The 23,625-nt window shown below is 39.4% G+C and overlaps 1 long non-coding RNA gene across 1 annotated transcript; it reads left to right on the plus strand.

The window, feature by feature from the left end:
- The first annotated feature begins 21,647 nt into the window (after positions 1–21,647).
- LOC136754058 (uncharacterized) lies at positions 21,648–22,013 on the plus strand. The gene is made up of 3 exons (XR_010817514.1): positions 21,648–21,699; positions 21,793–21,846; positions 21,957–22,013. It is a non-coding gene; the product is annotated as an uncharacterized LOC136754058 (long non-coding RNA).
- The last annotated feature ends 1,612 nt before the right edge of the window (positions 22,014–23,625 follow it).

Consider the following 23,625-nt stretch of genomic DNA (forward strand, 5'->3'; position numbering starts at 1 on the left):
CCAATTTACACAGGTAAGTATTGTAAGTGAGGTCATACATCCTGGAAAGTAAAAGCTAAGGCTGTCAAGATGTTAGGTCACAGTCAAGGGCTATGGGAAAAGGAGCAAGGGGGAAATCAATAATACAAGTATTAGTAACGCAAGAAGCATGGTAAAATGTTATGAAGTGCTATCTTACAGGGGATTAAAAAGACTAATATTACAAGTACTGTCTGAAAAGATGTGTCTTGAGTAAGCGCCGGAAAGAGGCCAAGGCTGTTTTGACTTCGGTGGGAAGGTCGTTCCATCATTTAGGTGCCAGGGATGAGAAGGAGCGGGCTGTGGAGGAAGGGGAGTGGAGAGGAGGCAGAGTTAGTCTTCTGGCACCGGAAGTCTGGCACTGGTACTGGCACTGGTCTGGAGGGGATGTATGGGGAGATGAGGGACTGAAGGTAGCTTGGTGCAGAGTGGTCAAGACAGCGGTAGGTGAGGGTCAATGTCTTGAACTGAATATAAAACACAGGAATAAGCCAAAAGACTGGAAGCCGAACCTGATATGAGCTTTACTCGCTGAAGGTTTGGTATTGCTGGAAATGTCAAAACCAAATCCATTGTGAAAGGAGTGGGCCAGAGGATTATGTAACTTTCAGTTATTCTGACCTAAACGATCAGCCTTCCATATGGCAAGCCTGCAATAACAGCCCTTTCTTGTTCTGTCTGATATCTCCTCAGGGCCCAGGAGATGATCACTTGTTATCTTTCTCATTTACTTGATTACAAAGGCTGATAAAGTGACAGGAGAAAAGTTTTAACTGGAGGCAGTGTTTCTGCTGTAGAGTGCAGAGAGCTGATTGGCTGCCTGTTGTGTGTACAGAGTTTACAACCTGAGCTCTGTGCAGTTCCACACTTTCAGCCTGCTAGCTAAAGACCTAATTTCTCTCCTTTAAAAATCAATACTAATTTTCATAATAATAAAAATAATAGATATTTATATATAAAGTGTACTGATTCATAAGTGAAAACCTTATTTATCAAGATTTTAATACATTTTTATTTTTTATTTATAAGTAACCAGACCCTGCTGCTGGATTTCTCATAATATGATAATATATCAGTAATTACAGTAGAACCCTATTTTAATTATTGCTATTTTCATGCAGACAACTTATTCCCTTGTTTAAAACATCCTCATTATAATGTTATAATGTTAAAATGTTATGGCTGATCGGTGTATATATATATATATATACACCGATCAACCATAACATTATGACCACCTGCCTAATATTGTGTAGATCCCCCTTTTGCCGACTAAACAGCCCTGACCCGTCGAGGCATGGACTCCACTAGACCTCTGAAGGTGTGCTGTGGTATCTGGCACCAAGACATAAGCAGCAGATCCTTTAAATCCTCTAAGTTGCGAGGTGGGGCCTCCATGGATCGGACTTGTTTGTCCAGCACATCCCACAGATGCTCGATTGGATTGAGATCTGGGGAATTTGGAGGCCAAGTCAACACCTTGAACTCGTGATTCATCAGATCAGGCCACCTTCTTCCATTGCTCTGTGGTCGAGTTCTGATGCTCATGTACCCATTGTAGGCGCTTTCGGCAGTGGACAGGGGTCAGCATGGGCACCCTGACTGGTCTGCGGCTACGCAGCCCATATGCAACAAACTGTGATGCACTGTGTGTTCTGACACCTTTCTATCAGAACCAGCATGAACTTTTTCAGCAATTTGAGCTACAGTAGCTTGCCTGTTGGATCGGACCACACGGGGCCAGCCTTTGCTCCCCACATGCATCAATGAGCCTTGGCCGCCCATGACCATGTCACCGGTTCAATGCTTTTCCTTCCTTGGACCACTTTTGATAGGTACTGACCACTCCAGACTGGGAACACCCCACAAGAGCTGCAGTTTTGGAGATGCTCTGACCCAGTCATCTAGCCATCACAATTTGGCCCTTGTCAAAGTCTCTCAGATCCTTACGCTTGCCCATTTTTCCTGCTTCTAACACATGAACTTTGAGGACAAAAATTTCACTTGCTGCCTAATATATCCCACCCACTGACAGGTGCCATGATAATGAGATTATCAGTGTTATTCACTTCACCTGTCAATGGTCATAATGTTATGGCTGATCGGTGTATATACTCCTAAAAAAATGCTTGTTTTTAAAAGAAGACTAGCAGTGCTGTCTCCCTGCACTCCAGGGGTTCGGTTGGGGTTTAAGCGGCTGCCCCAAGATGTTTCCCTTCTCTCCTCCTTTCTGTCTCATTTACCTGTGTATCAAATCATGAATGATTAAAGTCACCATCTGCATAGAGGGAACAGCTGCCCCAGGGGACATCCGCATACCTTAATTATTTAACATGAAATGTTTGTGTCTCATAATCAAACAGTGGGATATTGTGACTTGACAAAAGTAAACAGGCAGCATACTTGTTTTCCTGCAGTCTTGACATTTTTCATGCTTATTAATGTGTATGTATGTATGTATTAGAATTTCCTTGGCATTAAAATCTAGAAAATATACATACATCAACATTTTCATATGTTTTTATTTTCTGAAATTTTGCACAATGTTTTAGTTAATAAGATAACAAATAAATAAAAATAACCCAAAACCCAATGAATGTTGATCAAGACAATTATTCGGATAATGAACTCAATACACCTTAATAACACCTGAAGCATATTGTTAACCTGATAAAAGTAATTTTTTTCTTCATTAAATAAAATGGTGCAAAAAGCCATTTTGGATTTGAAGAAGGATAAGTAGAAGAAGAATGAGAATAGCTTATCTAGGCATCGTGATGTTGGCAGTACTATGCCGTAGGGAAAACCTGACAGGATGATAAAATATGATGCCATTCCCCCTTACCTACTGAAAACCCTTCCTTCAGGTATCAGGTACTTGAGATCAACCAGACACCTCCCCTGAGACTGTGCTGGGCTGGGGGTACTGAATCCTCTTTGGTGGAACCACTGTCACTTGAGCCAGGATCAAAGTGCTGCTTCTCACTGCTGTAAGAAAACACACACACACACACTCACAGATTCACAGACATGTTTTGAAGTAGTATGATTGGGGAATGCCCAGTACCCATGCTTTACTTCTTTTGACTCCAGAGTCAATTCATGTTTAGAGATTGTTTTCTAACTGGTCTGGACAAATAGCACGAAGGAAAAAATATTTAGGAAAGTGAGAATACCAACAACAACAGAACATATGTATATATTTCCCCCTGCTGTTGAATATATATATATATATATATATATTGAATCTATGAAGAATGTATACATAGTATTGACCTTCACATTTTGTTCAATGTATGATGGCACATTTATTTTGTATTTGTTTGCTGTACATATAGAGTTCATATTCTAGACCAGGGGTAGTCAATTATTTTTTGGTAGGGTCCAAATTTATTAAATTAAATTAATTGAATTAAATGTAATTATCAGTATTAAAATGCTTTCAGACCACTTTTAATTGTTTTAATTTGTTAAGGATTATTGTAGGCATACAGATAAACATATTAGAAACTTTCAAGCATTTCATGTCTTATTAGATTCAAGTCTTTACTATTCCCCCTTGTCCCACTGTCCACTGCACAAAATTAATATTGCAAAATGAGGGCAAAGAGGATTGAGTAAATCAGGGTGGGGGGTCTGGGGGTCCTCCCCCAGATGATTTTGAAAATTAGAGACCTGAAATGCACGATTCTGAATCATTTTGAAGTCGAAAAACATATCTTTGTTTCTCAACCACACATCACCAGCGAAAAATCCCATATAAATCGACATTATGCAGGCAAACTAGATGCAGTTTCTGGTGCTTGTCTATCACAGAGATCTATTTTGGTGGAGCTCTGCAATTGAAAGTGGTGAGGATGCACAACTCTCAATTTGTGTGCTTGCTAGAAATATGTGTCTTGATTGGAAATAAGCTGTTTCCGCTGCTGATGTTGGAGTTTCTAGGTGAATACAATCTATGGCACTGTGCACCCCCTAGTCATGTGTATGCACTTTTTATATTTTGGAGGCGAGGTTGAAATATGTTCACACGACAAACAATCTGCAGTTTATTTATAGAAATCAGGAAAACAAACCAAATAGCTGTTTTTTTTTTTTACTAGTATAAAGCTCTTGCCCCAATCCAGAATGTGTATAGAGAAGCCCGAACTGAAAATCTGCGAGCAATCAACTAACTAACTGACGGGAACACAAGCTCTATATAGGACATCCCATATTAATACGTAACATCCTATTGGCTAATAACCAGGAAGGGCTGCTACTAGGTTCCACACAATAACAAGCACTGAGTGCAACAAATCTGTGTAACGACGCTTAAAAAAAAAAACAATGATCATTTTATTCTCACAGTCCATTCAAAAGCGTCTAGCGGTCTGGATTTGGCCCGCAGTCCACCTATTGACTACCCCTGTTCTAGACTCACATATTTTCATTGTATATTTCTATATTGTATTCTAATTACAAATAGAGTTAGGTCCATAAATATTTGGACAGTGACACAATTGTCATCATTTTGGAACTGTGCACCGCCACAATGGATTTGAAAGGAAACAATTAAAAGCAAATAAAGATGTCCTTTAAGTGTAGACTTTCATCTTTAATTTGAGGGTAGTTACATCCAAATTCGGTGAATGGTGTAGGAACTACATCCATTTTTTTATGTGGTCCCCCCAATTTTAGGGTCTCAAAAGCAATTGAACAAACTAACATAATCATGAATTAAATTGTGAGTTTCAATACTTGGTTGCAAATCCATTGCAGCCAATGACTGCCTGAAGTCTGGAACCCATAGACATCACCAGATGCTGGGTTTCTTCCCTGGTGATGCTCTGCCAGGCCTGTACTGCAGCTGTCTTTAGATCCTGCTTGTTCTTGGGGCATTTTGCCTTCAAACTAATCAGAGAGATAGCAAAAACATTAGGTGTGGCCAAATCAACTATGTGGTACATTCTTAAAAAGAAAGAAAACATTGTTGAGCTCAGGAACATCAAAAGGCCCGGAAGACCATGGAAAAGAACTGTGGTAGATGACAGAACAATAATTTCCCTGGTGAAGAAAAAACACTTTACAACAGTTAGCCAGATCAAAAACACCCTCCAGAAGGTAGGTGAAGAAACCCTCTTAAATTGACGAAAACAGCAGCGCAGGGGTTGTGTTGCAAATGGAAAAGAAGTCTTTATTCAGGTCGTGTTGTGTTCAAACTGCTTTCTTACAGTTCTCTTCCGGGTTTTACATTTTATACAGTTGTAAAGAAAAGGTGAATAATGTCCAATCAGCAGAGGGCAGTGTCCCGGATGTGCGCGTGGATTGGCTCAGCCCTTGCTTCTCTACTTCCTCTTCCTCCTTTGGAGTGTAGGGTAACCAAACACCGGGGGTGACGTCACTGTCTCATCCGCAAAGCATTCTGGGATGCACAAAGGACTGTGGGGGAGAGAGTGGTTCAATGTGTTTTGCACATGGAACCAGACAAAGAGAAAAGTGGCTGCAGGGGGAGGGGAGAGTTGTTCCACGTGTTTTACATGTGGAACCAGAAAAGTGGGTGGAGAGAGACAGACAAACAAAACTATACAACAACATTTTACATATTCCATTCAAAGAAACTATATATACATATTCATATACATTTGCATATTTATGCAGAGCTGATATGTCATTTATTTATTAAGTCAAGTCAACAATCAAGAGAAGACAAGATGTAAACCATTTGTAAGCCGCAAAAACAGGAAGATCAGAGTTTGCCAAAGAACATCTAAAGAATCCTGTACAGTTCTGGAACAAAGATCAACTTGTACCAGAATGATGGGAAAAGAAGAGTATTATTATTTATTATTATTATTTTATTTATTTATTTATTTTATTATTGCCCTTATCCAGGGCAACTTACAACATAAGGAGTATGGAGAAGGGAAGGAACTGCTGGTGGTGTGCTTCATGATCTGAAGCATTCCACCTCATCTGTGAAGCATGGTGGAGGTAGTGTTATGGCATGGGCATGTATGGCTGCCAAGGAAACTGGTTCTCTTGTATTTATTGATGATGTGACTGCTGACAAAAGCAGCAGGATGAATTCTGAAGTGTTTGGGGCTATATTATCTGCTTCACAGTGCAGATGGGCAATAACCCAAACATACTGTGAAAGCAACCCAAGACTTTTTTAAGGTGAACAAGTGGAATGTTCTGCAATGGCCAAGTCAATCACCTGACCTGAATCCAATCCAATTTCACTTGCTGTAGGCAAAAATGAAGGCAAAACACCCCAAGAACAAGCAGGAACTCAAGACAGCTGCAGTACAGGCCTGGCAGAGCATCACCAGGGAAGAGGCCCAGCATCTGGTGATGTCTGTGGGTTCCAGACTTCAGGCAGTCATTGACTGCAAAGGATTTGCAACCAAGTATTGAAACTTACAATTTAATTAATGGGGGGACCAATTAAAAATTGTGTAATTCTTATACTGTTCACCCAATTTGGATGTAACTACCCTCAAATTAAAGATTAAATTAAATTAAAGTCTACACTTAAAGCACATCTTGATTGTTTCCTTTCAAATCCATTGTGGTGGCGTACAGAGCCAAAATTATGACAATTGTGTCATTGTCCAAATATTTATTGACCTAGCTGTATATATAACACATATGAGATATATATTGCACATATATAGGTTTTCCATATTGGTAGATTTTCTTCCCCATGTGAAGAATGGCATGCCTGTCTTTTTTGAAATGTACCGTTTAACCTCTTTGCAACTTTGTGATGAGTCAATTGCTTACATATGTATTTACAATCTTTGTGTGTTTGTGTACCTTTAAGACAATTACACGAATTTGGTTTCAGGAAGTCTATATAAGCCTACAGCCTAGCGTTCTCTACGGTGCCGAGAGGGAGGAGAAGACCTGGTTGTGGACATGTTCTTTGTTGTCGCAGATTTGAGACAGAGATCATTTAGAAGACGTAGAAGACGGACCCAACTCTACGCTGGTTGTATATGACACTTCTGCTCCTGCCATTGTGGCGGCTTTTCAGTACACATTTGAGATGCTGCTATTTTGTGATACTGTTGCGTGAAGTGAAGTGGCAAATGAAGATCGTTGTAGCACCAGGATGGCTTAAACTCTCTGTATTTGTTTTAGCATGGATTATGTGGTTTATCTGTGTAATTAACCTGGGTTGTCTTTGTTTGGATGTCTATAGTGATTTGTGAAAATACATATGTGTAACATTGCAGGTCTGATTGCTTACGGTGTCCATATAATGTCATGACATACCATTAAAACTGAGGTGTACACTTCCATTAAGTGCTAATGGAATTATAGTTTTTTTTATTGTATTTCTTCTTTTGATCGGTTTGTTGTTTTATATTTATATTGCTTTTCATTGCTTTCTTTTGGAAACTATATGATTCCGTTAGCACTTTTTCTACATTGAATGTTGCATTGGAGTGTTGGTCTAGTAAAGAACATAATGTTTATTTGAATGTGATTCTTTTTGTGCAGTTGATAACTATTCCTGATACTGTTCTGTTGCTCTGGATTGTTTATGTTCCATGGATTATCGACTTATTACTTTTCTGGGACATGGATGGACTCTTCAATGGACACTTGATGAATAAGTGTATACTGGACTTGCGTGTATTGTATTAACTCCTTGGCCTGTTATTGAATTCACATTATATTGATAATGATTAACTATGATATTGTGATACATGTTGTGTTGGTCTGATGTGGGGTTATGTTGGCACAGGGTGCAACTGCATTATTATTGTCTGATAGGCAACGTGGTGTATAGGGGTGTCCTGGTGGTGGTTGTATTTACAAAAAATACATGTTAGCTTACTGTCCATACAGAGTAATTGGGAGATTAAATTTCAGAAACAACAACAACATGTTGAGACTTTGTTAGACACTAAAAATAGGGATCTCATACAACCTAACTCTGATAACGTGTATAAAACACATCAAGGCCTCAGAGAGGAAATACTTGATACCTTTAATAATTGTGTCTCTAACCTGCAAGGTCAAATTCAGCAACTGTCAGTAGACTATAATGGTTTTAAGAAAGGTGAAAGAAGAATTGTGTAATAAAACCCTGTCCAATCCAACAGAATATTGATGAAATAAATAGAGAACAGTATGTCCACCGTTGTAGAGGAAAGGTTTTGGAGTCTCAATGTATGGGACTTAAGCAGCCTTTTCCGATGTCCAGACATGATGCATATAATGCTCCAGATACTTCTAGTCCTGCTGTTCAGACAGGTATGGTGTTTCAGTTTGCAAAGTTGCCCATAAAATTGTTTTTCCCTGTTTTTGGTCAGACTAATGATGATCCCGATCCATTGTTGTATGTGTCCAAATGTAATGATTTCCTTTCCTTGAGGCCTATGAGTGATGGAGAAATCCTTGCTACCTTAAGGAATGTTCTACATGGAACAGCCAGGGATTGGTGGTAGGTGTCAAGAGAATAAAAATCCATATTTGACTTGTCAGCTGCAAGGGCGAGTAACCTCTGTGGATGAGTTGGTAAAATTAGGCAGTCAGTTAGACAGGGATTTTAAACAACAAAAAGCCTTAGAGGGGCAGAGATCTCAATGCTTAGATCAGCCCAAGATTGAACGTGCTAAGGGCTTTGGAAAATCTACTCCAACACCTTGTAGTAGTAAAAATCACCCCCCACCTATGCCTACTCTGTTGTGTTGGAGATGTAGTGGTGAGCATTCTCCGAATGCTTGTCCTGTGCAGACTGCTGCATTGAAACAAGGTGCTAGTCCTTTTCTTCGGGGTAAACTGCTTGGTAAAGATATGCAGAAAAGGATTGCAGAAAAGGAACCCTCTGTTGTATTGCAACAGTTGATTATGCCTATTGGTGTTAGACAGTGGAAGGGCAAAGCATTGTTAGATACAGGGTCTACTCACACTTTGTTGCATGAGGCTTTGTGGAGTAAGCTTAAAACAGATCACAATATATTATTACCGTGGACTGAAGGACCATTGTACATTGCCAATGGAGAACCTACTATACCGTTGGGGGTAGTCATATTGGACTACATTCTGCATGGAAGAGTTGTGCCTGTTCCTACTGTCGTTTTGTCTAAAGACAATTTGGCATTTGATATGGTTCTGGGACTTGACTTTATAACTGCTTTGGAACTGGTAATAGATCTTAAGGATAAAAGCTATGTTTTTAAAGGACAAAAACAGCCATTTCAACCTGGAAAGATGCAGCTTGATTCATGGACTCCAGGTACTTATGGTGTCCAAGATTGAACTAATTTTTTGTATACTTGTGTTTCTCCAGTTCCTGTTAAGATCGACAGGAACTATACCGTAGAAATGGTGAGAAGTCAATTAATAGAGGCGGCATTGATACCAGTTCCCTTACCTCCAGCCCAAAAGATGGAGCTGCGGAATGTATTGGAACAGTTTCCAGAGGTTTGTACTCCAGTGACTGGTAGAACCTCGATAATGAAGCATCGTATTGAAATGGGGAATATGATCAAGGAGAAGCCTTATAGATTGTCCCTGAATAAACAACAACTAAGAAAGGAATTAATCCAGGAGATGCTGGAAGAAGGAGTAATTGCACCTTCTGTGTTGCCATGGAGTTCCCCGGTTGTTCTCATTTTGAAGAAGGAAGGTACATTTAGATTTTGTGTGGACTACTGTGAGTGATGCTTATCCGTTACCTACTGTGAATGAAATTTTAGAATCTTTGTCTGGGGCTAGTTACTTAACCACTTTTGATCTCAGAAGTGGATATTGGCAGGTTGAGCTGTCGGAGGATAGTCGGGAAAAGACTGCCTTTGTGACACCAGAAGGCCTTTATCACTTTAATGTGATGCCTTTTGGATTAAAGAATGCCCCAGCCACTTTTCAGGGAGTTATGGAAAAAGCTTATTTTGCATTGGAAGGATTGTCTAGTCTATTTAGACGATATTATAAGTCATTCTGCAACCTTCAAAGAACATCTGAATGATGTTAGATTGGTATTTGACAAGTTGAAAATGGTTGGTCTTACATTGAAACTGGAAAAGTGTCGGTTTTGCAGTCTGGAAATAAAGTTTCTGGGACATGTAGTTTCAAAAGATGGAATTCAGGCTGACCCTAGTAAAATTGATGCAATTCAAACTTACCCTCGACCAACCAATTTGAAGGAACTTCAACGTTTCTTAGGAGTGACTGGATGGTACCATAGATTTGTTCCTAATTTTTCTGTGATTGCTGCTCCTCTTAATACTTTGAAAAAGAAGGGGGTTCCTTGGGTTTGGACTTCTGCTTGTGAGACAGCATATGAGGAGTTAAAGCAGAGGTTGGTGTCTTCTCCTATTTTGGGGTATCCAAACTTGTCGTATGCTTTTGTTGTGTATACTGACGCCAGTGGATATGGATTGGGAGCCATATTGGCTCAAAGGACACCTAGCGGCAACGAGGAGGTCCTAACATATGCTAGTCATTCTCTTACTGCCCCTGAGAAGAATTATGCCACTACTGAACGTGAATGTTTGGCTGTGGTGTGGGCTTTGGAGCGTTGGAGACACTATTTAGAAGGAAAGTAGTTCACAGTAGTGACAGACCATGCATCCTTGCTTTGGGTTTTCCATACTATGAAACCGGCTTTTAAGATGGTACAATGGGCATTGAGATTGAAAGAATTTGATTTTGTTGTGGAATATAGGAAAGGAAGGCTGAATGAAGCTCCTGATGCACTGTCCAGAGCTCCCTGTGAATCAGCAGAGGGAGTTGTCTTAGGCATGCAGGCTTACAGTTCAGTAAGATCTGTTAAGGATTTTACTCCCTTCCCTTTTTTATTAGATGATGTGTGGAGAGCACAGAAGGATGATGTGGAGTGTAAACAGATTTATGAGAGTCTGGTCAAAGACTCCATCAATCCTGAGTGTGCTGGGCCAACTATAAGTAACTATGTGATCGTCGAGTATAAAGTGTACAGACGAACAGTTATGTGTGATGGTGGAACGCATTTGCAGATCTATATTCCCAGTAATCTTTGTCTGGATGTGCTCATGGAATTTCATAATAATCCTTTAAGTGGACTTGGGCACTATAAGACCCTGAAACGAACTGTGGAAATTGCATACTGGCCAAAAATGTGGTCAGATATTAATTGTTATGTGCATCAATGTCAGACTTGTCAGGCAGTTAAACCTGAAAATCAGCGCCCTGCGGGAAAGCTTCAGCAGACTGCAGTGACAATTCCTTGGGAAATGATAGGGATAGATCTTATGGGCCCATTCCCTAGGAGTTCAACAAACAAAACCCAATTGCTTGTATTGGTGGACTACTATACAAAGTGGGTTGAATTATTTGCCCTTCAAGTAGCCACTGCAAAAACTATTGCAAGAGTGCTTGTCCGTGAAGTTTTTACCATATGGGGCACTCCACGCTTTTTGGTTTCAGATCGTGGTCCACAGTTTGTGTCAAACCTGTTACAGGAAGTTTGTGAGCAGTGGAATGTGATACAGAAGCTTACCACTGCTTATCATCCTCAGATAAACTTCACAGAACGGGTAAATCACACTATTAAGCATATGATTGCCTCGTATGTTGGAAATCAGCATAAGAAATGGGATATGTTTCTCAATTAATTCCGTTTTGCTTTGAATACTGCCAAACAGGAGTCCACTTGTTATTCACCTGCAGAAATGCATTTAGGGCGGAGACTTAGAGGTCCTATGGAACTGGCATTGCATGGTTGTCCTGTTAATCCAGATGATTCTGCATATCTCAAAATACATCAGTTAGCTCAAATGCGCCAACAGGTGCAGAGTAATCTGGAAAAGGCTAGGATTAGACAGAAACGTAACTATGACAAACATAGACGTGATGTCCAATATGCCGTGAAGGACAGAGTGTGGGTTTGTGCCCATCCCCTTTCCAAAGCTACCCTCAACTTGCTGCAAAGTTAGCACCATGGTGGAAAGGGCCATATAGAGTGGTGAAAAATCTTGGAGCAGTAAACTATCAAGTGGTACAGGAGGAGACTGGGCTAGATGTCAGAAATATCCATGTACAGAATTTGAAACCATTCTACCCCACTAGGTTAGAATGGGAAGCGATGCAGAATGAGACATTGAGTGCTTTATTTTCAGAGGATGATCCAGATTAAACATTCGTGGGATTTTCCGAACAGGACTGACCAGGTCTGTGTTAGTCACTGTATTACATACTGTGTCGCTAAGGGAGGGGGTATGTGACGAGTCAATTGCTATAATCACAATCACAATCATACACAATCTCTCTCTCTCTCTCACACACACACACACACACACACACACACACACACACCTACACACACACATTTTGTTTAACAGCAGTTTCTTTTGACCTGCCTGTCATACTGCATAGCAGAGGGTAAGGCTAGGAAACTCACTGTCGACATCAACAAGGATAGCAGAATCGGAGTACAAGTACAATACAAATGTTACTGTTAAAAGAGTAATATGTGAGTGTTTGCATACATTACATAACCCTTAGGCCATAGTTTCCTCTTCATCAAGAATGACAACTTTTGTATTCACTGTTCAAAGGACACTTCAGGCAAAATTATTGTTAATTACTGATTTTCTTAGAAACACAAATGTTAGCCTATCCTCAGATCATCTTTGGATTAAGTTAGTACCCATTGCAACAACAAAGGAGGCTGAACAAAGTTGGAGACTAGCTCACCCCCAGCTTTAGCATGATACTAAGGATTAAGTTTGATGTTATGCTACCAAGTCAATGAAGAGAGCCAGGCCATGCCTCAGGATTGTTTGCAGTGTATTATATTTTTAAAGTACATTTATTTTTGAAGCATAGATTAAAGCTTTATAATTAAAAAAAAAATGCTGGTTCAATGGGGAATCGAATTAATATATTTCCCTTTTCAAAAGTCTATCTTCAGTTTTGCAAATCTAAAAGTGTTGTTATCCAATTCAACCGAAAGCTAAGCACATTTAGAAGGACATCTACATTAAATCACAAGAAATCATATGCATTAGTTATCAATAGTCTATTGAGATTTATAATCTGAAAATGCGTATTACATACACACACACACAGTACATATAATATATTATAGTAGCAGTACTTCAAAAATCTCTGTCTCTTCGGTGCTGTTTGCTGCAGGTCGATAACTCATTACTTAGCCTATACTTTTTTATATATATATAAAGATGTGAGCTAGAGAAATGTATCAATACATTTAAGGCTATAGATCAATATAACATTTGAGAATCTGTGGTATGACTTAAAGATTGCTGTACACCAGCGGAACCCATCCAACTTGAAGGAGCTGGAACAGTTTTGCCTTGAAGAATGGGCAATGATGTGCCTAGCTTATAAAGGCGAACCGCAAGAGACTTGCAGCTGTAATTGCTGCAAAAGATGGCTCTACAAAGTGTTGACTTTGGGGGGGTGAATAGTTATGCACATTCAAGTTTCCAGTTTTTTTGTCTTATTTCTTGTTTGTTTCACAATAAAAAATATTTTGCATCTTCAAAGTGACAAACCCCCAAAAAATCTATTTTAATTCCAGATTGTAAGGCAACAAAATAGGAAACGCATCGCTGGAACATATCAAAGAAATTTGTCTATCAAAGCTGCCATTGGCCCTTGTGCCTGTCACTCAAACAGGACCCTTCCACTTCCTGTTTGTATAAAAGGTGACATCTGCACAAAGACTTCCTCTTTTTGCCGGGAGCTAGAACTCCTACACGCCCTTGCAACCCTTGGGCAGTGCTTCTTTTCTCAGATAACCACAGTTGCATCCGCAACCCATTGTTAGAAGCAATGCCAAAGGGGGAGGGGTTACAGTATTATCAAACTGTCGCGGAGGAGGCAGCATGCTGGTAAGAGAGCTTGCCCCAAGGCGTACATACTAGGATCCATACCAACTCTATGATAGAAGCCACAGGGGCCCCTTGGGGCCACATCTAGGCTGCCCAGACGCGAAGACCGCAGTCACGCTGAACTGGGAAGAAATAATGAATTGTGTATCCACGGGGCAACAAAAATACTTGTGCCTACCACGAAGCCTAGTAATAGCGGCATCCTACTCTACTAGCAAGGCTAGGAGCGGGGCCAATACCAAGTATCACCCTGTGCTCAACATACAGTGGGCTAACCAACTGTATAGCCACTGCTGGATAATTCAATGAATAATAATGGAACTATATACACAGTGGGGCAACAAGAGCCAACTCAAGTGCCTTCAGCACAGCCTTGCATAGCTAGGGTGGGGCCACAAACTGCTGGCAAAGGAACTATATACATAGCGAGGCACAACGTGCCTTCACGTGCCTTCACTAACAACAAAACTCAACTTAAATAAGCGGACAAGCTCAACTGTCTATTCCAATTAACTATAAACACTGTGGGGTGCAGGAGCCAGCTCATACACCACACGCAGGATACAGGAGCAAGTTACACACTGCCAACCAGCAGCTAGCAGCAATGGTGGAACGACCTTCCCACTGAAGTCAAAACAGCAGAGTCCTTGACCTCATTCCAGCGCTTACTCAAGACACATATTTTCAAACAGTACTTGTAATATTATTCCTTTTATCCCTGTTAGATAGCACTTCACAGAGTTTTATTATACTTTTTGATTGTTTTCCTCTTTGCTTCCTTTCCCGTAACCCTTGACTGTGACCCTACATCTTGACAGCACTTAGCTTTTACCATCCAGGATGTATGACCTCACTTACTGTACTTGCCTGTGTAAATTGGAAGTTGTAAAATGTATTATATTTTGAATTGCTATGTTTTATGTCAATTGAATTTGTAATGTTTGATGCCTTTACTTAACTGTATTTTTGCACTTTGTTTTGCAAAGTCGCCCCTGGATAAGGGTGTCTGCCAAGAAATAAAATAAAAATAATAATAATAATAATAATAATAATTATAATAATAATCATAATAATGAATATGCCATGCACTTCATCTGAGTTCTCATGTTAATCGCATGCATTACAGGTTTAGGATTAGGGTCACAGTAAGTGCGGGTTCATGTGCTCAACATCAGAACTCAGAACTCAGTATTGTGTTTAAATCCTATTGTATGCATGTATTAATTAATGAGGAATCACATTACCTTTGTGTAAAGTGTTACCCATCTTTTTAAGAACATTTCCAATTCATTACAATGCTTTGAATTGCCGAATATCTTCCAAAAACAAAAAACAAAACAAACGAAAAATGGACAGCTGAGGGTCAAAGTACATAAAAATAACAGACAATAATATTTAAAAATTGACAGGCAACAATAAGCAGGGTGCTTAATAATCGCTTCTTCTTGGGTTGTGTAGGCTATAATTAAATGTTCTATGCAATTGCACCTTTTTTCCCCCAGTAAGCTCGAATGGCACCTGGCCAGGAGAATGACAGGGGAAACACTGAATACTTAGTTCTTTCAAAATATACAGCTTGTTAGCATAGTTAGAGTGAAGTGTTAGAGTGCACTTGAAATATAGTTTACTTTCATTATTTAATTACCCTTAATTGATTATTTTTAACTTGACATTCTTTACCAGCTACCTTGCCTACATTAGCATAACACATTTTTAAATAAATGAAACCAAGCACTTTATTAATCATGTCTCCCCGGTGTTACACATACAGTGAGGGAAAAAAGTATTTGATCCCCTGCTGATTTTGTACGTTTGCCCACTGACAAATAAATGATCAGTCTATAATTTTAATGGTAGGTGTATTTTAACAGTGAGAGACAGAATAACAACAACAAAATCCAGAAAAACACATTTCAAAAAAGTTATAAATTGATTTGCATGTTAATGAGGGAAATAAGTATTTGACCCCTTCGACTTAGTACTTGGTGGCAAAACCCTTGTTGGCAATCACAGAGGTCAGACATTTCTTGTAGTTGGCCACCAGGTTTGCACACATCTCAGGAGGGATTTTGTCCCACTCCTCTTTGCAGATCCTCTCCAAGTCATTAAGGTTTTGAGGCTGACGTTTGGCAACTTGAACCTTCAGCTCCCTCCACAGATTTTCTATGGGATTAAGGTCTGGAGACTGGCTATGCCACTACAGGACCTTAATGTGCTTCTTCTTGAGCCACTCCTTTGTTGCCTTGGCTGTGTGTTTTGGGTCATTGTCATGCTGGAATACCCATCCACGACCCATTTTCAATGCCCTGGCTGAGGGAAGGAGGTTCTCACCCAAGATTTGACGGTACATGGCCCTGTCCATCGTCCCTTTGATGCGGTGCAGTTGTCCTGTCCCCTTAGCAGAAAAACACCCCCAAAGCATAATGTTTCCGCCTCCATGTTTGATGGTGGGGATGGTGTTGTTGGGGTCATAGGAGCATTCCTCCTCCTCTAAACACGGCGAGTTGAGTTGATGCCAAAGAGCTCGATTTTGGTCTCATCTGACCACAACACTTTCACCCAGTTCTCCTCTGAATCATTCAGATGTCCATTGGCAAACTTCAGACGGGCCTGTACATGTGCTTTCTTAAGCAGGGGGACCTTGCAGGCGCTGCAGGATTTCAGTCCTTCACGGCGTAGTGTGTTACAAATTGTTTTCTTGGTGACTATGGTCCCAGCTGCCTTGAGATCATTAACAAGATCCTCCCGTGTAGTTCTGGGCTGATTCCTCACCGTTCTCATGATCATTGACCTTGCATGGAGCCCCAGACTGAGGGAGACTGACAGTTATTTTGTGTTTCTTCCATTTGCGAATAATCGCACCAACTGTTTCACCTTCTCACCAAGCTGTTTGGCGATGGTCTTGTAGCACATTCCAGCCTTGTGTAGGTCTACAATCTTGTCCCTGACATCCTTGGACAGCTCTTTGGTCTTGGCCATGGTGGAGAGTTTGGAATCTGATTAATTGATTGCTTCTGTGGACAGGTGTCTTTTATACAGGTAACAAGCTGAGATTAGGAGCACTAGAGAGTACTCCTAATCTCAGCTCGTTACCTGTATAAAAGACACCTGGGAGCCAGAAATCTTGCTGATTGATAGGGGATCAAATTCTTATTTCCCTCATTAACATGCAAATCAATTTATAACTTTTTTGAAATGCGTTTTTCTGGATTTTTTTGTTGTTATTCTGTCTCTCACTGTTAAAATACACCTACCATTAAAATTATAGACTGATTCGATGACATTTCTTTGTCAGTGGGCAAACGTACAAAATCAGCAGGGGATCAAATACTTTTTTCCCTCACTGTATATCATGCTACCTTTCACAAAAATGCATCCATTAGATGTAGCAGGTGGGGGGATTTGCAGCAATTGCACATTCATATAGCACAAAATACCAATATCAGCACTCAAAAGAGAATAGCTACCATGAAAGAAAAAGGCCTGTGATGAGGAGACATGCAAATTTATAACAAGATTAGGTTAATAATGAGCTGTAAAAAATGCTAATATGTCAGGACTTCTATTTTGGTCAGATAGTTATGGGTTAACTAAGGCCAAACAGAGGTACAATTTTGTCAGTATTTTTTTTGTATGCCTAAATAAGAACATTGCACTGTGTTTGGAGGACCCAGGGGAATGCTACCATGACACATCTAATGTAACACATTTGTACCACTGGGAATATATTTTACAATAATGCCCATTAATTTTCCTTGCAAATAGAAAAAAAAAGAAAATTCCCCCCTTGAGCATTGATTACTCATTTTACAGTATTTAATTTATCCGAAATCAAATCCAGTGCCAATGGATCAGCAGGATAAGTTGTATCCATCTAATGGGAAGTATTAAATTAGCAGAATGACAGATTGGAGACAGTGTAAAATGTGTCAGTTACCAGGAGAATTCATTGACAATTCAGGGGGGAAAAGTGAACCTCTGGGTTGCATTACTGGGTGGAGTCCACCATCGTGCCCTTAAACATAACTCTGTGAGAACTAGAAATCTGGCCCAGCCACAGGATCACAAGACCTTAATAACAACAGACAAAAAGCCCCAGGCCAGACATTCTGCCCCCCATCTGCCCCTCACCACACCATGCCACACCACACCAGGAAGGGATTAGGGCAGCAGGGCAACACAGACAGGCTCCGAGAGGCTGTGGTTATTCTCTAGACCTCACCTCTGAATATTGAATTCATTCATGAATGACACCTTCGCCCCCCCCCCAAAAAAAAAGCACAAAACAAAATCAATACATGAATACGCCAGTCAATAAAATAATACAGCACACACAATCGCCCATCATATAAGGAAGCATTTGAACCAGATTCTGGAATCTGGGTTAGCATGTGTTTTAAAGATCTATCTTGCAATCCCAATCTCAAGTTTTGAGTTTTTCAACATAAGCGACTGCAGTATGGATTCACTCCTGATGTTTCTGGCTGTTCTGCTAATTCTCCCAATAAATTAAGTGTGGAGGGAGTAGGGGGGAGTAATAGAAATATATGCAAAGATTAGCAACATTTTACCAAGATTGACTTCTTGAGAGTGTATTGAATTGACTTGCTCTGAATGCACCTAATTATTAACTGTGTCATAAACAAGGTGCAACAAATAAAGTCACATACACAACCTGCAGGCTGGAGAGACACCACAGACATTGTGACTTTGAATTTACCTCCTTCTAACTTTTCATGAGATTAATAATTCTAAGAATCCTTTTTATTACAGACAGCACATACCAACTGAAGTTTTCAACATAGTCTTTGCAATTATCCCTGATTTATTAGTAATATTTATTTAAAACAGATCTATTTTTTTTCTTGTTGTATAAAAAACTAGTGGGTTCATCCTGGTCAGGATAGCTGTGAGATCGATAGTCAAATAGCATGATGAAACACTGCATTCCAGTTTAGTGTTCTCATTATGTTTGTTTTTTAATGTGAAAAAAAGTGAAACTATTGATATTTTTCATATTAAGGAAAACAGCTCCTTTAAACCCACTTAAAACAGTTTGACTGTTCTGCTGCACTATCAAGATACCCCTTGAATCTTGTTGGCTTATAGTTTTCTTGGCTGTTAGTGAAAGCACCACAAATGTATCTCTCTACTTTATAAGTGACAAAAGGCCACGATACACTATAAGATTTCCATGACATCCGATTTCAGTCTCCCATTTCTTACCTTCCATATCTTTTTCCTCAAATCATAGTCATTTATCTTATACATGGGGCTGCTCTCTTTCACAGATCTTTCTAGTATTTTGATGTTACTGTGAGTAGTAATATAGGGCACTTTTTCGAAAGGGGGGGGCTGCGGGGGATTTGACCTTTGACCTGAACTTGAGTTGAACTTGGGGGGGGCTTCCTAGGGGGTGGGGGGGGCCTTCCTAGGGGGGTTAAGGGGGATTAGACCTTTTGACCTTGAACTTGAGTTGAACTCGGGGGGGTCCCTTCCTAGGGGGTGGGGGCCTTCCTAGTGGGTGCGGGGTGCTTGTACCACGTCACAGAATAATTACCATATTGATGGGTTCCAAAGGAATGTGCAGGGTGGTGGGGGTCTTCAACTGTTTTTCAAACCCTCCAAAAGATTTGTCTTTAAGCCAGACTGATTCTTTAGTAAAAGATCTATTTTTCTCTATACGTGTGAAGCTCCAAAAGAGCGCTATGTATACCCTTCAGATTCTTTAGAAAACATAGATATTTTCCCTACGCTAGTGAAGCTCCAAAAGAGTTGTATTTAAGTCCTCCCGATTCTTTAGTAACATAGATACTTCTACTTAAGCGAGATCCGCGAGGCTGTCTCTTCAACAGGGCCAAAGCGGTTACCTCTTAATTAGTATATTTGGGGGTGGAGTTGACAGGGCACTGAAGAAATAGCCTATCACGTTAGAGTTTGGTTTGAAGAATTTAAATATTTGGGGGCGGAGTTAACAGGGCACAGGTGACAGGTGGGGTCTGTTTTCAATTTAAGAAGCGGCTCTGTTGACATTTGAGGCGATGGGCCCCCCCTAGCCCCGGATAATGGAATGTGTTGAGAGATAGCGATCTATAGAAGCGGTGGGGGCTGTGGACAGCTTGAGAGACACAAGATGGACTGAACTTTAGAAAATCCTGAATATGAGCAAAATGAAAAGAAATGTAATACAGAAAATGTAAATTAAAACTTTCAGTAGTCGGTATAATCTCAGTAAATACTACACCAACCCAAGACCAATATTTTCTTGCATTTCAGAATATATATCAAACGTATTATTTAAAGAACAGATACAATGTAAAGATTGAATAAATGCAATTATGAAGTTTTAAAGGTGTGTGTGTGTGTGTGTGTGTGTGTGTGTGTGTGTGTGTGTGTGTGTGTGTTTACACATATACCGAGTGCAGGCTGGAACGCTTATCTCAAGGGCTCAGATTCTGATGAGAACGAGCTGTTATCTAGCCGCTTGTATTTAAAAAAAAAAAAAAAAAAGTTTAACTTAACACAATAATGTGATAAAGAATCCTACCAGAAACGATGTTGGAAACCTGTAACTATAAGGCTATCAAAATATAAGAGTTATTCTTAACCATTAGGCTGTATGAAGATATAAAAACATGATAACGATTTAATTAACGAATGATGGTTACCACAAAACATTTAGGAATCTGGTGGTACATACAGCCGCTATGTGTTAAAAGATAACATGTGTGGCAGTGGTGGGGGATGTTGTAACATCAATCACGCGGAGAGAGAGAGAGAGAGAGAGAGAGAGAGAGAGAGAGAGAGAGAGAGAGAGAGAGAGAGAGAGAGAGAGAGCACTTAATAAGCCCTCTTGTCTAAATAGGTATTTTGGTTCTAAAATGTAATAAAATATAATAAGAGATGTATACAAACCTAGAAAAGACAGCTTTATTTATTTCATTTTAAACGTGTGTATTTAATGTTGATGTCACAATGTTTAGGCTCGACTGTTTATATAAATATATTCTTTACACAGTTTTAAACACGTAGATATATATATATATATATATATATATATATATATATATATATCAAAATAAATGGAAAGACCTACAGAAAACTGTATTAAACATATGTCAACAACAAGCGTTGTACATGATGTACAACATACGATAGATACGTGTAATTTACAGAACATTTAAAGATATTAAGGTTAAATAAATCTAATAAGCCCGATATTTTCATGAACAAACTTAGATTACTTATCCTCGAGCGCCACCCTACGGATTGTCAAAGACATTTTTTCAAGCGCGTGAACGGAAAGGTTGCGGAAATTGCGGTGGTCATCAGCGTGTTCACGCGCACAGCGCGGTGTTTAAATGCGGGTTCGCGGCGGAGATTCAGTCCATTTGATCAACACGCTGCCTGCACGGACCAGAACACACAAAGAGACATCAGGATGCCCGGCCACGACCATGCGGAGCGGACACTAAACTTCTCAAACTTTGATGGTAAGTATAATTCAATTAATCAAGAAATATAATTGCGAAGTGTTTAGATATCCATACACTAGTTCAGAAAGATTAAAAATATGCTACATTTACATATGTATTTAAGAAATCTAATATTTGAAATGTTTTAAATATATTTGTATTTAAACGTTTAAATTCTGTTTATAGGAAACGCTGATTTTCAAACGTCTCAAGAGCCTTTTACACTAGGTATTATTATTTATTGATGTATTTTTTTAATATTTATAAATAATAGGCACAGTGCGATATTTCTAACAAGCACCCGTGTATCTGCAGGAGCGCCCCATACAATGTGCTCGAATTCTACACGAGCGAATCAATGAACACGGGTAAGACTCATTTAATAATGTATCGACCGTATTAATTATACGCGTTATGAACGTATGTACATTTTATTTTCATATAACCATATTTACTTTCAGATTTGTTCCCGACATTAGATGACGAGCGACCCGGCACGTCAAACGCTGAGCCGCGTAAGTTATACTTTCCATTTTATACATGTAATAAATATCGCCAGGATGTGTGATATTAAATTATGGATCTATACGGGGTGGATTTTTATATTATTTTGTGTTTTTATCAGAGGATCTATCCAGAACGACCTGTGTCAAGTATTTACGGAAAAGAACGCGTTCCGAGGGTGAGTGAGACCTTTATTTCATTACTCCAAGAGATGGAGCCGTGGTTATATTGTACACAGTGTGCACAATGGGTCTATTGTCTTGCGCTGTCCGGGCGTGCTGTGCTGAGGGCCTGCGCCGAGCCATCTGAGCAGAATGATACGCACACAGTCTGACCCCCGAGGCATGCTGGGATCTGTAGTGTTTAAAGGATTGTAGTAGTCTACGTTTGAAAGTTAAAGTAAACTGGCTGCGGCGCCCAGACTAACCTAGGGTATTAACTTATGTTTATACATGTCTCCGTTTAAGACACCGAAAGTGATGATGATGATCTTGAATCAGGAACGCCGGATCTAAGAAGACGTCTGCATTTAAACGGTCTGTTTGCATCGTTTATACGTTTTTACAACCGAGTATTTAAAACTATTATTTATGAAACGATAATATTGTCCGGGTTCTTGTCATTTACAATGTACTTACTTAGACCATTATTATTAATGTTTTCGTAGCACACGCTTTATTGAGACAATTATTAACGTTGTCTAATATTGTAATACAACATTCTAGATGTAGTTATTCTTTTAAACATTTTTATATATATTTTTTATTATGAATGGTCTATAATAATCTGAGCACTATTGTATTAATAAGAGTAAGAATAGTTCATTTAAAAGCTATAGGTTTACATAAATCGAATTATGATAATAATGTATTGTTTGTTTAAGGATGTTATTTATGTTATTATTATTATTGTTATGTATTATTATTATTATTATTATTATTTTTAATTATTATTATTTTTTAATTTTTATTATAATTTTTTAATTATTATTATTATTATTATTATTATTATTTTTTTATTATTATTATTTTTTTTTTTTACCGTCTGTGATTAAACGTATCCGTTCTGATGTGTTTCAGGTTCATTGGAGTCTATTTCAGACAGTTCATTACTGCAGCTGATTACGCAGCAAGGTAGCCCCAGTTATTCACCAACAACACCCCGAGAAACTGCCCGGGTGTCTCCGCAAGTTAGGAGCCAGGACTCTCCGACGCATATCCAAACACCGCCTGGACCGCCTGCATCACCAGTCAGCATCGTATCGAGTGAAGAAGAAGATCTAACTACAACCTTGCGGGAGACTATCAATCTACAGGTTGAGTTGGCATCTATGGACCTGCATGAGTTGCTACATATAGTGTTGAATAACCAAAGACAGGTAATTGAGGGTCAAACAATCTTAATTAATGCCTTAGCAAGCTATATAAACAGGATCGGGGATTGAACATGTCTGAAAGTAATAAAAGGACCAATGATGCAGACATTCACGAGCAGGAGTCCAAAAGATCTAGAGAGAATGATCCTGACACGAACGATCCTGAGACCATAGCAAATGTACCGATTACCCCCGAGCTATTAGAAATGGTGGCTGAAATAAACAACCGACCGGCGCCTGCTATAGACTTGTATCCCTCTGTAAATTCTGACTTGTTACAAATGGTTGATTCCTTAGAACACCTACCCCTTCCGAACGCAAACAATTTAATAAAACAACACCAACTTATTACTAGTCCTGCTCCAACAGAAAACGTTCCTGAGTATGCATCTAACCATGTTGTAAATGACAATTG

Source organism: Amia ocellicauda, chromosome 7, assembly GCF_036373705.1.
Source record: "Amia ocellicauda isolate fAmiCal2 chromosome 7, fAmiCal2.hap1, whole genome shotgun sequence".
NCBI lineage: Eukaryota > Metazoa > Chordata > Actinopteri > Amiiformes > Amiidae > Amia > Amia ocellicauda.